Source organism: Perissodus microlepis, chromosome 5, assembly GCF_051167445.1.
Source record: "Perissodus microlepis isolate ML-2025 ecotype Zambia chromosome 5, ASM5116744v1, whole genome shotgun sequence".
Taxonomy (NCBI): domain Eukaryota; kingdom Metazoa; phylum Chordata; class Actinopteri; order Cichliformes; family Cichlidae; genus Perissodus; species Perissodus microlepis.
The window spans coordinates 9,015,572-9,030,231 of NC_140465.1; positions in this window are offsets into that span (position 1 = coordinate 9,015,572).

Genomic DNA, 14,660 nt, shown 5'->3' on the forward strand with positions numbered 1-14,660 from the left:
CCCTTTCCTGGTATGTGGTCTCATGTGGGTGACTGAAGTTGTCTGGGGTTGTAATATAGGCGGTGCCGGTGTAGCAACTGTCTAGAGGCTGTTGAGCGTAACTGACCGTTGGTTCTTGTTTAGGGGTGTAAGTGTCACTTTGCTCTGCTTTGCCTGGGAAATGTTCCTTTAGATTTGCTACTATGGGTGTGGTTTGTGTTTGGATGTGTGGTACTGCAACTGGCTTGGGGCTTGCTCGAGTATGTACATCAGATCCTGGCGTAAAGATCCTGGGGTAAGAGTCTATGGTCAGCGAATGCTGAGGGAGCTTCATCTCTGTGTTACCATTGGAGGTTTCTAGAATGGGTGTGGTTTGGCTGCCATGTGTGGCACCCTTCACATATTCCCTTGTGCGTGTTACTGGGTCATCAGCAGGAACATCTATTTCACTAAGAGTCTCGTTATTATCTTGAATCACTGCAGCCTCCAAAACTTCTGCCTTTGCTTCTGCAGCTGCAGCCCTTTTTTCCATGCGTACTTTATCCAACGATGCTTCAAGGCGCATTTTTCGAAGCTGCATAGAGGCTTCTAGTTCTGCTTGCTGCAAATTCAGATCATTCTCTTTATCCATGAATGCTGCTTCAGCCTTAGCTGCCTCAGCTTCTGCACGTGCTTGTGTGGCAGCTGCCTTACTTGCAGCTGAACTACTAGAATGCCTGGAGGAGCCAGATATATTAGATCTGGTTTTCATTGATGTACTGGTTCTCTGTGACATGTTGCTGTCGAGTGGATTTTGCCAACATCTGCAACTGAATCTTAGAGCTGAGCTGTTTCTGGAGGATAGCTCTATTTGCCGTGCAGTTCCTGGTCTTTGAGAGGCTGTCGTTTTACTGTAATGTCCTCTGCCTCTAACGCCTTGCTAGAGTCGACATTCAGACTAAACTCCTCTTCAAAATGACCACACAGACAAGAGGGTTTGACTTCACTCCCTTTACTTAGGCCAGTTGAAGTAGGGTAAAACTGAGAAAACAACATGAAATGCTCTTAGAAATCAAAGACAAGGACAAATACACAATAACAGTACAAATGACTTGTTTAGCCAAAAGCGTTAGCGAATCCTCTCTTTACAAACATTTCTATTAAGCAAACACTGCAATTGCATTTCTTCAAGTAGATTTTGTTCATTAGTAAGGATGGAACAGAATTACATACCGACAATGCCCTTAAAGACCATCTTAAGGGAGACAATTATTACTACAGCAGAGAACAGGAGAACAGGAGAAGTCTTTTCCCCAAACAATAGCATGCACTTTCTGATGACATCATAGAACAGAGACAGATTTGCTCACGTTACACCAGGTCATGCCAGAAGGAGGCACTAAAGAGCAACTTTCTCAGGGAAAATCTATTTAAACAGAACAGAGTTACATGGTGACAGAACAGTTATGTTCTCCACAGAAATAAGTTCTTCTTTTTTTGTGGACACTAAATGGTTGGAAAGTATACTTACATGTGGGCAGAGTACTCTTTTACGCTTGCAACTAGTGCAAAATGATTTTTAACTGGCAGAAGGAAATTCGACCACATCACTCTGGTTTTGGCCTCTCTACATTGCTTCCTATTGAATTTAGGATCCGTTTTAAAGTCCTTTTATTGGTTTTTAAATCTCTAAATGGTCTGGCACCGGTTTATTTGTCTGATTCGTTGAAACTCCATGTCCCCGTTCGTTCGCTTCGGTCAGCTGAGCAGCTGTTTCTTTCAGTCCCTAAGTCACAGCTGAATCTTAGAGGAGACCGAGCATTCTCTAATGCAGCTCTGATGCTTTGGAATAATCTTCCTCTCCATATTAGACAAGCTACATCAGTGCCAGTTTTTAAGTCCAGATTAAAAACCTATTTTTATTCCCTGGCTTTTAACTCTGTGGGCAACTGACATTTTTATTAATTTTATTGCTATGTTTGGTTTTTGCTATTGTATTACTATATTTATATTTGTATTGTACAGCACTTTGGTCTATCAGGTGTCTTTGTAAAGTGCTATATAAATAAACGACGATGATGATGATGTAAGGCAGGGGTCCCCAATCCCAGTCCACGAGGGCCTGTGTCCCTGCAGGTTTTAGATCTCACCCTGGGTCAACCAGTGTTGGGAAGGTTACTTTTAAAATGTATTCCATTACAGATTACAGAATACATGCCCTAAAATGTATTCTGTAACGTATTCCATTACGTTACTCAATGAGAGTAACGTATTCTGAATACTTTGGATTACTTAATATATTATCATGCTTTTTACAACTACGTGAATGTACTATTGCTGTGTGATTTATTACTATTACTGAAGGTCCACGGCTCCGAACCATAGTAAAGGGACCTCTGACTAATATGGGGTCCGTGTCGGGCTCGTAGCCGAAAAATAGCTTTACTTTGTTGTCTGGGTCAACTCTGCTTGCGAGAGACAGAGAGAGGTGTTGAAAGGCTGCTCCAACGGAACTTATTTTTTCGGAGGAAAACACGAACACAGCGTACAGTCGAGTCTTAATAGCTACTTACAACTGGGCTCGTCAGGCACTCTTCTTGGCTGCAGTGGTTATTATTATATTTACATGCTTCCAGCTCCCGTTTCTGCTCGATGACAACTCGTACTTTTCAACTCTCCTTTTTCTCCCACCTGGCGCTCACAGACACATAACGAGTATGGCAGTCCATTCTCCCTGCAGCACGGACTACACTGCCCATGAAGCTACATTCTGCATTCTGCCTATTAGCTTAGCACAACAACAACAAAAAGGCGCTCTCTCACCCAGGAAACACAGCGAGAGCGTCACCCTGTAACCATGGCAACCATAACGCTGCCGCCTGGAACTACAGAACGTAGCTGTCAAACAAAACTGAAACAGTCCTGACCCACCACAATATGAAACAGGAAAGTACCGCCGTGTAATCCATTTATTTCAACAAAGTAACTGTATTCTAAATACCACCTTTTTAAACGATACCTGTAGCGGAATACAATTACTCATATTTTGTATTTTAAATACATAATGGCGGTATATGTATTCCGTTACTCCCCAACACTGGGGTCAACACACCTGAATCACATGATTAGTTTATTACTAGGCCTCTGGAGAACTTCAAGACATGCTGAGAAGGTAATTTATCCATTTAAATCAGCTGTGATGGATCAAGGACACATCTAAAACCTGCAGGGACACCGGCCCTCGTGGACTGGGATTGGGACCCCTGATGTAAGGGGTCATCCAGAGAACTTAACTTTATTCTTCTGTTCTCCACAAACTGAATCTCAGACTCTTGGATATGGGGTGCCGTTCGTAAACTGAAACATGCCAAAATACTTTTCAGTTGTCTGAAAAGATGGGCAGCACAAAATGTATGTTTTACAATACGTTAAAAATAAAAGGTTAGAAAATAACTAATATCCTAATCAGTTTAAAGACTGGTATACAGAATTAACCAGAGCCGTGGTGAAGTGGTACGTACCTTCAGTTTCCAGTGGAAGTTGTTGCAGGAAATATATTTCATGTATATTTCAATGCATTTCATGTTTTACTTAACAATAGTATATTACAGGATCACAACATGTGCATTAAGTGCTTACAGTTAACTGATTTTTGATAGCTGATTCACACATGAGGTGTTTAATGTATTTAAAGCTCTTATTTACCACATTTACAAGTTACAAGCTTCTTCATTATAACATGAGTATACTTTAATGTGATACGTGCCTGGTGTTCAAGTTTACATGTTTAATCCTGACCTGCGATGAATCTTTATTTTCTGCAAGCCAGAATCTAATGTAAATTATCACAGTATTACAAAACAAAGTACATAATAACTTCATTCATCTGTTTAAAAACAAATTGCATGACTATAGGAAGTGTTCCACTCAGTGCTGTCTCTTTGTGTTTTAACGAAGCCTTGTCTTCATTTTTGTCGATGAAGGTGAGAGTAATCCAAGCTGAAAGTATTCATTAAGGTTTCATTTTTAGTGTGAAAAAGGAGTAGTTCTATGTACTCCTTATATGTACACATATATATAAATACCTTTTTAGGTTAGTATAATTATCGGTTATTTAAATTTGTGCACTATGCGAGGCAGTATAACTGTATTATTGCTATGCTTGCATAATGACAATAAAGAGTCTTAAGTGTTTTTTTATTTAAATGCCAATATATTACATGACCTGATATAAATGTTTGTGTCCATGGTTATGTATCCATTAAAAAAATGTGACTAACTGTAAATTTTCTCCAGTAGCAACAACAAGCCAACCCAGTTATTTGTAGATAGTTTGTGCAGCAGAAAATATCATATAAATAAATGATGTGCAGACCTATATCTGACATTCACTCACATTTTGTTGTTGTTTCTCCTGTGAGAAATATTTTGCTATAAGGATGCTATAACCAGTTATTTTAACACGTCCTGAGGCAAACTCAATTTTGCCTCTGGACGTGAGGCAGATGGCGAGCCAACCACTTTAAAGAAAATCACCACGATAGACACGTACACACTCATACATACGTTCACTTAGAAGGACCTTTGAAGTCGGATGTTACTGAACCAACTCTTACTTCTTTAAAGGGCCCCGACGAATACTTGTATTTCATTTAAGTGTGCACACTATTCATTCTATTTCTGACAATTAGGGTCATTTTTTCGATTTTTCTTATGCATTATAACAATACAAGAGCGGCTACTCAGAGTCATTATTACTGCTCAGCTCTTTGGCTCCTTACGAATTTGGTTTCTTCTGATTCCAGCCAGGTTCTTGTTACTAGTTATTGTGCTGTAATTCACTTTTACATCTCTAAAATTGGTTACAATAAAGTCAGCCCAGTGACGGCTGCACTAAACAATTAGGGCATGTGATACTGCAAATTTTGGTATTGATCTGATATCAATACCAATACTGATCCTTTTAACCTATAAAAGCAGCAAATCATAATTTTTCAATTTCAATTTCAATTTCAATAATCGTTAAACCACTATCATTTTAGTTTTCCACAATAATTAGATAACACAATACCTTTTTTTCTGAATACTATCATCACGTTTAGTGCGGGATGAAATGGTATAAAATGTGTTTTCTAAGGAAAGTGCAAAAAAATTTTTTTTCAAAATTCCACCCATTTCTCATTGGTGCAAAAGTGTGCCATGTCGACCAATAAAAAATGATATGCCAACACGAGGGATTTGGTTATTTAGGAAGAGGGGAAAGTTTTGGGAATGACGGCGAGCTTTGAGATGTGAGAGATTTGTGATGTTTCGCATGTCCGGAGTTTGTAGTTTGGGTGTTGTGTTGTCTTGTGCGGTCGATGTGTAGTGTAGCCGTTTGTTTTGTTTTGTGCTTCATAACAATGAGGGCAGTAGTGAATGTCACAGTTTCCGCTAAAAAGCCACCGAAGGCAGATTGTAATGTAAACACCGTCTCCAGGTGGAAAAACAGGAGGAGTGATGCACCTCCTGGCGTCAGGCCTGCAGGGTTTAGGCCTGTGGTGTTCTCACATGTTTAATGTAACTGAAATGTTTAATTATCTGGGCTAAAAAAATTAAGCTATAGACTATGTTTATATGAAACATGTGTTACTGCATTTGATGTGTTTTAAGCATATATAATGCATATTACAGGATGTAACACCAGCATGTGTAAAAGCATGGCTTTTATTTTGCCACCCCATTTGATTTCCGTGCCACCCTAAGAAAATTTCTCTAAATCCGCCCCTGCATTTAACAACATTTCTCAGCATTCTATGAATGAACAAGATCCACCTATCTTTAAATGAGAAGATTTAGAGGTACTCCTCAGTATGTGGCTTCATGGCTTGGTAGGGTGTTACATTTCCTCCACATGATGATCTCTGGTTTGAGACCAGGAGGAGACAGTATACCCAGGAGGATTGTGTCAGGAATGGCATTTGCCAAATCAAAGGTGCAAATCTATCTGCTGTGTCAACCCCTTGTGAATAAAGGGGCAGCTGGTAGAAGTTTAAGATGTACTCCAAGGCAGGTTTAGTTACCTTTGGACAGAACGAGGTCAGCTGTTTGCACCACCAGTTTTTCCCCTTCAGCTAACTGGGTGCTGGCCTTATATTTAGATCACAGACAAAAACGCGGCATTAATCTCTTCTAACTCCCATGATGTCGACTTATTCTTTTAACATCTGCGAAAACCAAACCATGTGTTTTCACCATGATATAATATAGGTATAATTTTTAAGTAAGCTCAGACTGTGTGGACCACTATAATAATATAGCTCAGTCTGCAGAGTGGTATTAAGCTCGGAACGAAGCGATAAAGATGTTCAATACTTCATATGTATTGTGATAATCAGACACTTTACTGTTCTACTTCACACAGAGATTCTGCACAAATGGGCCTCTTTAGACTTCACTTATTTCCATATTTCTGCTGAAAATTTGCATCTATATGCTCACTTTAATCAAGATGAGTCCATTTTGCACTACATCAGGACTTTGTTCTATTTCCCATCCACTTCTTGAGTAATGATGCGATCTGATGGATGACTAGTCGATCCTTTTGCTCTAATGAGACAAAAAATAGGAAAAAAGGAGAGGAATGACCAGAGTCTCTGGCCCTGTCTCAGAGGACATTGGTGCACTGTTTCTGTGGAAACCAGCAAAATGATAGCATCTTTTACCCAAGGAAGGTTGAGAGCATATATATGCGCTCATATATGTTCTCAGGACGTAGCATAGTGGTGTCATGGTCTACAGGCAAAGATCGTGTTTCATAAAGAGTCACCTCAAAAACAGACACTTGAAGCTGGGACTAATCTTAACAAAAGGTGAGCCATTTATTTCAAGGCTTCACTAAAATACACAACAGAAACCAAAAGAAAAGTGAGACTCTTACTAACAGGAAACTAAACTGGGCAAATCTAAACACTGAGAACAAAGAACATGGAGTGTGAAATGTGGAACACGGAGGGAGAAGAAGTGATGTTCTCGCACAGGATAAGGGGAGACTGGAATCATAAATACACAACAGGAAGATTAGGGAAGTGGAGGCAGCCGGAAAAGCAGGAGGAACGAATCAGGCATAACGAGACAGGGGAAGCGAAACTGAACACAATGCACTTGAGATGAGGGACTGACAAAATAAAACAGGAAGTATCATGCACACCAAGACTCAGACAAGGATACCCAAGCATGACACCAGCACAGTGAAAAACATAACCAAACATGGGAAGAAGAACATGGTAAAGGAGACAGAACATAGGGACATGAGAAGGAGAGGGGGGGGGCAGGGAGCAGAGAGTGAGGGACACAGAGAGAGGGAGACAAACGGGGGAACGCTAAGGAACAAAACACAGAGATGAAGACTAAGGCTGATGTGGTAAAGGAGATACTGTCACCACTTTGAAGAACACTTACAGCAGAATGTGTGACACCTGCAAATGTTTGGTTACAACTTTATGTGAAAATGGAACCTTTTAGATACATCTCTGCACTGGGTTATATTTTATATTCAGATGCTGTTTTGTTGCTGCGATGATGACAAGTGTTGAGAGAGTGTTATGCTGGGAGATGTGAAAGAAGACTTCAGACTTTCCTAATCGGGATGAATTTGCATCAAAATATGGACTATTTTTGGTCTGTGAGCGACAGCAATTTAGCAAAATTTATCACAGTTAAATTTGTGTAAGCAGACAAAACAAACCGTTTTAAATGCCACAGGTTTCAGACCAACTATTTACTTGCAACTGAATATTTCAAAAGTTAGTTAAAGCAACGCTAACTGAATGTGAGTTGTAGACAGGCTGACAGACTAGGTCAGGCGGGAGTCTCCATGGACTATGCTGTATGATGCACATGACACCGTGACCTATAGTGAGAGTAGGGAGCAGGTAGAAGAGAGCCTGGAGAGGTGGAGGGATGAAAAGATGTTCAAGTGAACTGTTGATCAGCGGTTAGGGAGAAAAGATGAACGAAAGTCAATAGAAGTTAGACAGAATGCAGGTGTGTGAATGAAAAGGATGCTGGTGAAATGGAGAAGAGGTAGTGAAGGTGGATGGGTTTAAATACCTGGGGCCAACCAACGGGCAGTGCGCAAGAAGCATGAAGAAGAGAATGCAGGCAGGCAGGGTGAAGCAGGTGAAGAGGAGAGACGGGCGTGACAGAAGGATGGCAGCAAGAGTGAAAAGGAGTTTTTACAAGATGTTATTGAGGCCTGCTATGCTAGCAAAAAAGATAGGAGGCAAAGCTCTCAGTGGCAGTGGCAGAGTTGAAGATGCTAAGATTTTCATTGGATTAGAAGTGGGTATATCAGAGAGACAGCTCAGGTCGAGTGCTTTGGAGACAAAGTTAGAGAGGCAAGGGTAAAATGGTTTGGACAATTGCAGAGGAGGGATAGTGGATACATTTGGCAAAGGAGCTGCCAGGCATGGGGAAAAAGAGGAAGACCACGGAGCAGACTCATGGATGCAGTGATAGAGGACATGCATAGGGCTGTTGTGACAGAAAAGGATGATAGGAATAGAGGGAGACGGAGGCAGTTGATCCTAACGTGAGCAGATGAAAAAAGAAAGACACATAAAGTAGCACTATTTGTTTGGGTAATTCTTAATTATCAAATCAGTAATTTGTGATGAATAGTCAGCTCATGTAAATTAACAACTTAAATTCCTTGGTGGTTTAATAACGGAACCTCTCACGTGTGAATAACTAAATTGTGGTCTGTTTTACAGATTACTGTGGACATAGAAGGGTGAGACTCTCAGACACTTGAAAGAGAAAAGGAAATTAATCCTTTTTAATAAAGGCAGTGACAAGGAACATTTTTTTCTTGCATAAAACAAGACAGACGAACTCTTCCCCAGTAAATCAAGCCTGAGTATTGTAACAAATAGGCTTGTACTTGTTAGCAATTAAGTGACTTACTCATTGCAGTGGGATTGCATTAAAGCGAGTGGCCTCCATTAATTACCCCTTAAACATCAGATTAATTTGCAGCCTAAGAGTTTTAGCCTAAACAACTTTCTCACATCTCTACTTACATCTCACTCACCTCAGCGAGGTCCGGTGGGTGGCATTTAACTAAAAAAATAAATTATGAAATGTGACTCATGCTGTTTCACAGTTGTTTGTGATTTCAGCCCTTTAACGACACAGAAACACAGGAAGAACTGAAATGACTCCATCAGAGCCAAGTCAACAGGTTGCTACGTACAGATCGGTTCCTCGTGTTCTGATAACGGGCACTCTGAGATCCAAAGTGCTTTTGGGAGTGGGTGGTGTGTGTGTGGTGGGGGGGGTTATTCATTAGCTGTCAGCATTACTCATGGCCGCAGTTAAAGTGAGGCTATGCTCAACATTTTTTAATTAAGTGCATCTTAATTAATGCTGCTCGCCCTCCAATTGAAAGGTGCTGAGACGATGTTCACTGGGTTCCATAATAGACGATTTTCTAATGGCATGTACATTTTGGGACGGTGTTAATACACTGCACAGTTCAGCTGACAGGAACATAATAAAAACAGCTACATGTGCAGAGAAACATAGGCTACATTATGCCTGTACACAGTCACATGCAGTATATCGATGGGGGTCTGCGGTAATAACATATTTGCCCCAGAGCAAAATCAAATATAATAACTGCACATGTTGCTGTGATGTTTCTTATTATTAGCCCTCTGACTAGGAGAGCTGTTAATTTCAGCTGTGCATTAATCAGATGCCGATGTCCTAGATGTGACTAAGAGCGAGGTGAGGACACGGACAGAAAGACTGGGAGCATGTGCGTGAGCCGAATGACGCGCGACTCACGGCCGCTTTAAATGCTTATCATTGAGTTGTCGAAGGTGTTTGGTGAAAATCTCCCCACCCTGTCCCCTCTCACTGCGGCGCTAATCGCAAAATCCGCCCACTCGCAGCACCCCGAGCACCTGAAGAGTTGTTTTAGATATAATTCCGTGTTTCAGCACTCACCCTCAGCGCTTTTCAGCTCTGTTTGTGGGCAGAAAGCAGTTCATAAAAAAGAACAAAAAAACTTTCATTAAATGCTACTTGGTTTTGTTTTTATTTCATTTACATATTTTGTTGCGTTTATAGTAAATGCCAGCAGTTTAAATGCACCAGCATGTTTTCCTGCCTGACTGTCTTATTAAAACACTTCACTTTAGATGCTTTCAGGAGTTTAATACTGGTGCAGAAATATTAAACTGCTTCCTGCCTGGACTATACAACAGATAATGATGAAAAAACTGTAGACATAACCAAGAATCCAATGAAATACCAGAGTAAAGTGAGGTCAATTGTGCCGACCTCATACATAAAACCTTGCAGATAATGGAGACACATTTTTACCTCAAAGCTTTATCCAGCGATTTGAGAAACCCTCTAAAACATCCAGTCTCTAAACTAACCCAATGAAATCATAACTCGAGCTCGACTCACCGTGCTTAACAACACAGGCAGTATATGCTTGTGAAATGTTTGTACATGGCTGCTTAGGTTTCATTTTTTATATAGGAGCTTTACATGGATTTTGCCAACTTACTCACAGTGTTCTCTATCTGTCTCATTTAGATGGTGCAGATGTCTGAAAACATAATTTCACAGCTCATGGGGTTTTATTTGAGTTCTGCACTCCTGTTACCTCGTTTGTCAGGGTTCTCACCGATTTCATTTTTCAGAATGACATCAAAATAAGTGTTTTTGGCTCTGTACTCATAATCAGATCTCCAGGTGTTTGTATTGCTTTATACACTCAGCAAAATGGGCACGCCATGATTGTATGTGATGAGTATGTGTATGAGGAGCATTGTTCATCATCAGGGGGAAAAATAAGTAATTTCTCTGTGATGATTTGCCGTACAGCTACTGGATTTTTTCCTTCTTTCTTTTTTGCTTTTCAGACCTTTTCACAAAATGAAATGCTTTCGTGTGCTTGTGTTTTTAAAAATGCAGTGATATGAGGGGAGATTAAGAGAGATAGATGGAGCGGGAGCATGAAAGAGCGGGAGATGGAGTGAGACGAGAGCGAGTGAGTGAACGCTGGCGCTGTAATCCTTCTCGTCTTGGTGGGGAAGTTCTGTGTTTGAACAGAGAGTGACGAGGCAGGGCACAAACCTCCAGGATGGATCTCTGAGATTAAAGTGCCCCGATCGCTGCACTCACATCACATCCCCTAGCATCAGGGGGGAATTCATTTACTCACACAGAAAGACGGGGCAACTGAGAGTGTGGAGAACTGACAGAAAATGGAAAGCAAAGCCTGTCTGGAGGCTTTGTAGGAATTGAAAGCAGTTGAACTCTCTGAGGGCCTGTGGTTCAGCTAAGAGACGACATACCGAAGGGAGACGCACGGCGCTGTATGCAACTTGACTTATGAGTATGTTTTCTTACCTCTACAGACAAAACGACAGCACCATAACCGTAAAACTTTTGGAGACAGTACAACAATAAAAAGCTTAAGGCATAAAAGTGGGCTTATATATCCACAGAATCAAAAATGCACATCCAAAGAATGTATTTTATAGGTTCACTGGCTATTTGGCTCTGCAACACTCTGATCAATAGCGAGCCAGGCATATGTAAGTGTATGGTAAGAAATGCTGGGGGTGTTTTTTGTTACGAAATTATCCTAAGGTGACACAAGTGCCTCACTCTGCACTGCATACTGTGTTATATTCACTGATGGACTTTTTATTCATTTATTCAAATGTATTTGGTACCCAGGAATTTTCCCACTGTGAACTGATAAAAATAGTCTGCATACATATTGAATTCAAGCAAAATGTCAATAATTAGCCAGTGTCAGAAATATCAAGTTACAGCTCGCTACTGAGTGTCAATTATACCAGTAATGATGGAGTGAGTGAATGAGGGAGCGATTTCAGTGCTGGTTTTTACACACCCACTCATGCCAGCTTCATGCCATGCCATTTAAACCATTATAAGTAGCCTGGAATGAAAAAAAAAATACCATTCAGCTTCTGACTTGCAGCTCAAAAAGCAAACTGTGAGGAATTTATGACAGCAATGGTATCGCACTTGGTGACAAGAACTGCGTGCATGTCAGCAAAGCTTTGGCAGAATGTCCTTAAATGTACCACAGCTTGCAGTTACATTAAAATGCAACCCAATATGACACTGATTCAGTTCAATTCAATTTTATTTATATATCACCAGATCACAAAAATGTCAGGTGCTTTATACAGGGATGGCTGTAGCTCAGGAGGTAGAGCAGGTCATAAACTAATTGGAAGGCTAATAGATGTGGATAAGATACTAACCTCAAGATGCTCTCCAATGCATCCACCAGAATATGAATTCATCTGAATGTTGGATAGAAGCATAGAAAAAAGAGCTTAGATGAATGGGTCTGAATGGGTGAATGAAACATGTTGTATAAAGCGCTTTGAGTACTCAGGTATAGTAGAAAAGCGCTATATAAGAACCAGCCTATTTGTACTGTAAGGTAAAGCCCTTACAGTAATACAGAGAAAACCCCAACAATCAGATGATCCTGTATGAGAAAGTACTTGGTGAGAGTGGGAAGGAAGAACTCCCTTTTAACAAGAAGTAAAATCTGAATAAACTCCAGCAGAAACAGGCTCAAGTACAGGCAACTATCTGCCATAACTGGTTGGGGGTGAGGGGCGGGAAAAAACACACACTGTGGAAAACAGCCAGAGATTAATAATAACTAGTGATTAGGAAAGTTTTAAGCCTAATCTTAAAATAATAGGGGTTATCTGTTTCCTGAATCCAAACTGGGAGCTGGTTCCACAGAAGAGGGCTCTGGAAGCTGCAGGCTCTGCCTCCCATTCTACTTTTAAATTTCCTAGAAACCACAAGTAAGCCAGCAGTCTGAGCGTAAAGCACTCTAATGGGGTGGTTATTCAAGACCTTGTGATATAATCCATTTAGTCCATCTTACTGAAGTTGTATACGCTGTCTGTGTCTGGTTTCACTTGGTAACAAACTACTGTGAAAATATACCATAATACATTTGGATTCTAATTTAAGCTGTTTGGAATAATGTGAGTTCACATCATAATCTACATGTGTGGCAACACTTCATTTTATGGTCTTTACAACAGCTATTGATTAATAGCAAATTTTTCCTTTGTATTAGCCCTTATTATATATTAATAAACTGCTATGTGTTAATAATAGCGTCACAAACACTTTAGCTGTTTAAAAGACAAAGCAGAAGTACACTGATAATGCATGTCAATGATCACAATCAACAAAGTGTTTGCACAGTTATGTCTGCCAGCAGGGCTGCCTGCAACCGTTGATTAATAGAAAGAAAATCACCCATTTCTCTATTGGGGTTGAGTAAATAAAACATACAAATTCCTATTTGTTCACAGAACCTATTAATACAATGAAATCATTACTAGCTCTAACTTTAATTTATGGTTAAAATTAAACTGGGAGTTAGTAGCAGTCCTGTTTTGCATTCGAGTTTCATTATTTTAGCTGTGGGGGAGAAACCTGAATCCTATTGCCCACTGTGTGTCAATGTCTCTCTCTCTCTCTCTCTCTCTCTCTCTCTCTCTCTCTTTGTGTTTGGTTCTGTGCGTAATTGATTTTGTATTATTAAACTTGCTTTGAACTGGAGCAGCTTTGTGGCACCTCATATGTCATAGGTGCGCCATGGTCGAATTTAGGGATGGTAACAGGCACATTAATAAGAACTTATAATACACCACAATGAAAATAAAAACCTGAATTATCCAATAACAACGACTCACTAATCCATATTTGTTCCCTGTAACAAGAGCCTGAAAGCAATGGGTTTTGTTGTTGTTGTTGTTGTTGTTTTTTTACTATGGTGTTTGCAAGTGCTCACACAGGTATAAGAAGAGGTCTAATCAAGCATAATTAATAACAACAACAACAGTATGCTCCGGGCTTTAAATATAAATACACAGCATAGTGTGTATGTTACTTTGTTACTTTGTAGTTACTTTCATGGTCCACTACAGGTGGAATAAATACACAGTTTACTTTCATTATTTATGTTTTGACATTTTTAGACAAAAGAAACAAACATATAGGACAGCAGTGTATTAGGTATTAGCATAAATGGGCAAATTCATAATGTATGCATGTTTTCTGGTAATCAGATCGTTTTACTGTGTGTGTAAGTTGAGCAAGGAAGCTCTGCATTCCCTCATCTGTCGGCTTTCGTGGGTGTTCAGGCTGTCGGTCTATTCTTTACATCACTTCCTCTTTCCCACGCTGTCAAACTCAATACTGACATCATTTCTCCGGTCCAATAATTTTCTTGCCCGCCCTCTGTGAGCGAATCAGCCTCTGTTCTGCGCATTTTAAATCTCACTGCTCTCTCACTGTCATTCTGCCTGTCAGACTCTCATTCGTGCATCTCGCGTACCTCCTCCCCACGTCCGCGTCACCATGGTCACTCAGAGCCCCATCTAAGCCTCCGTCTTCCTCTTCACCACCATCAGCGACTAGACTCACGGGTGGTCTTGTCCTAATTCCTGCCATCGCTGAGAGTCCGTTCTACTGTGACAGTTGGTTCATCAGAGTCTAATCACCAAAAAGCTTATTAATCAAATTCTGTATCTCATAGAATCATGTACAGTTTTTTCCAAATGATCTCTCCTTATTGAACTGATGACGGGAAGTTTCAGCTATCTGAATGCAAATGGCAGAAG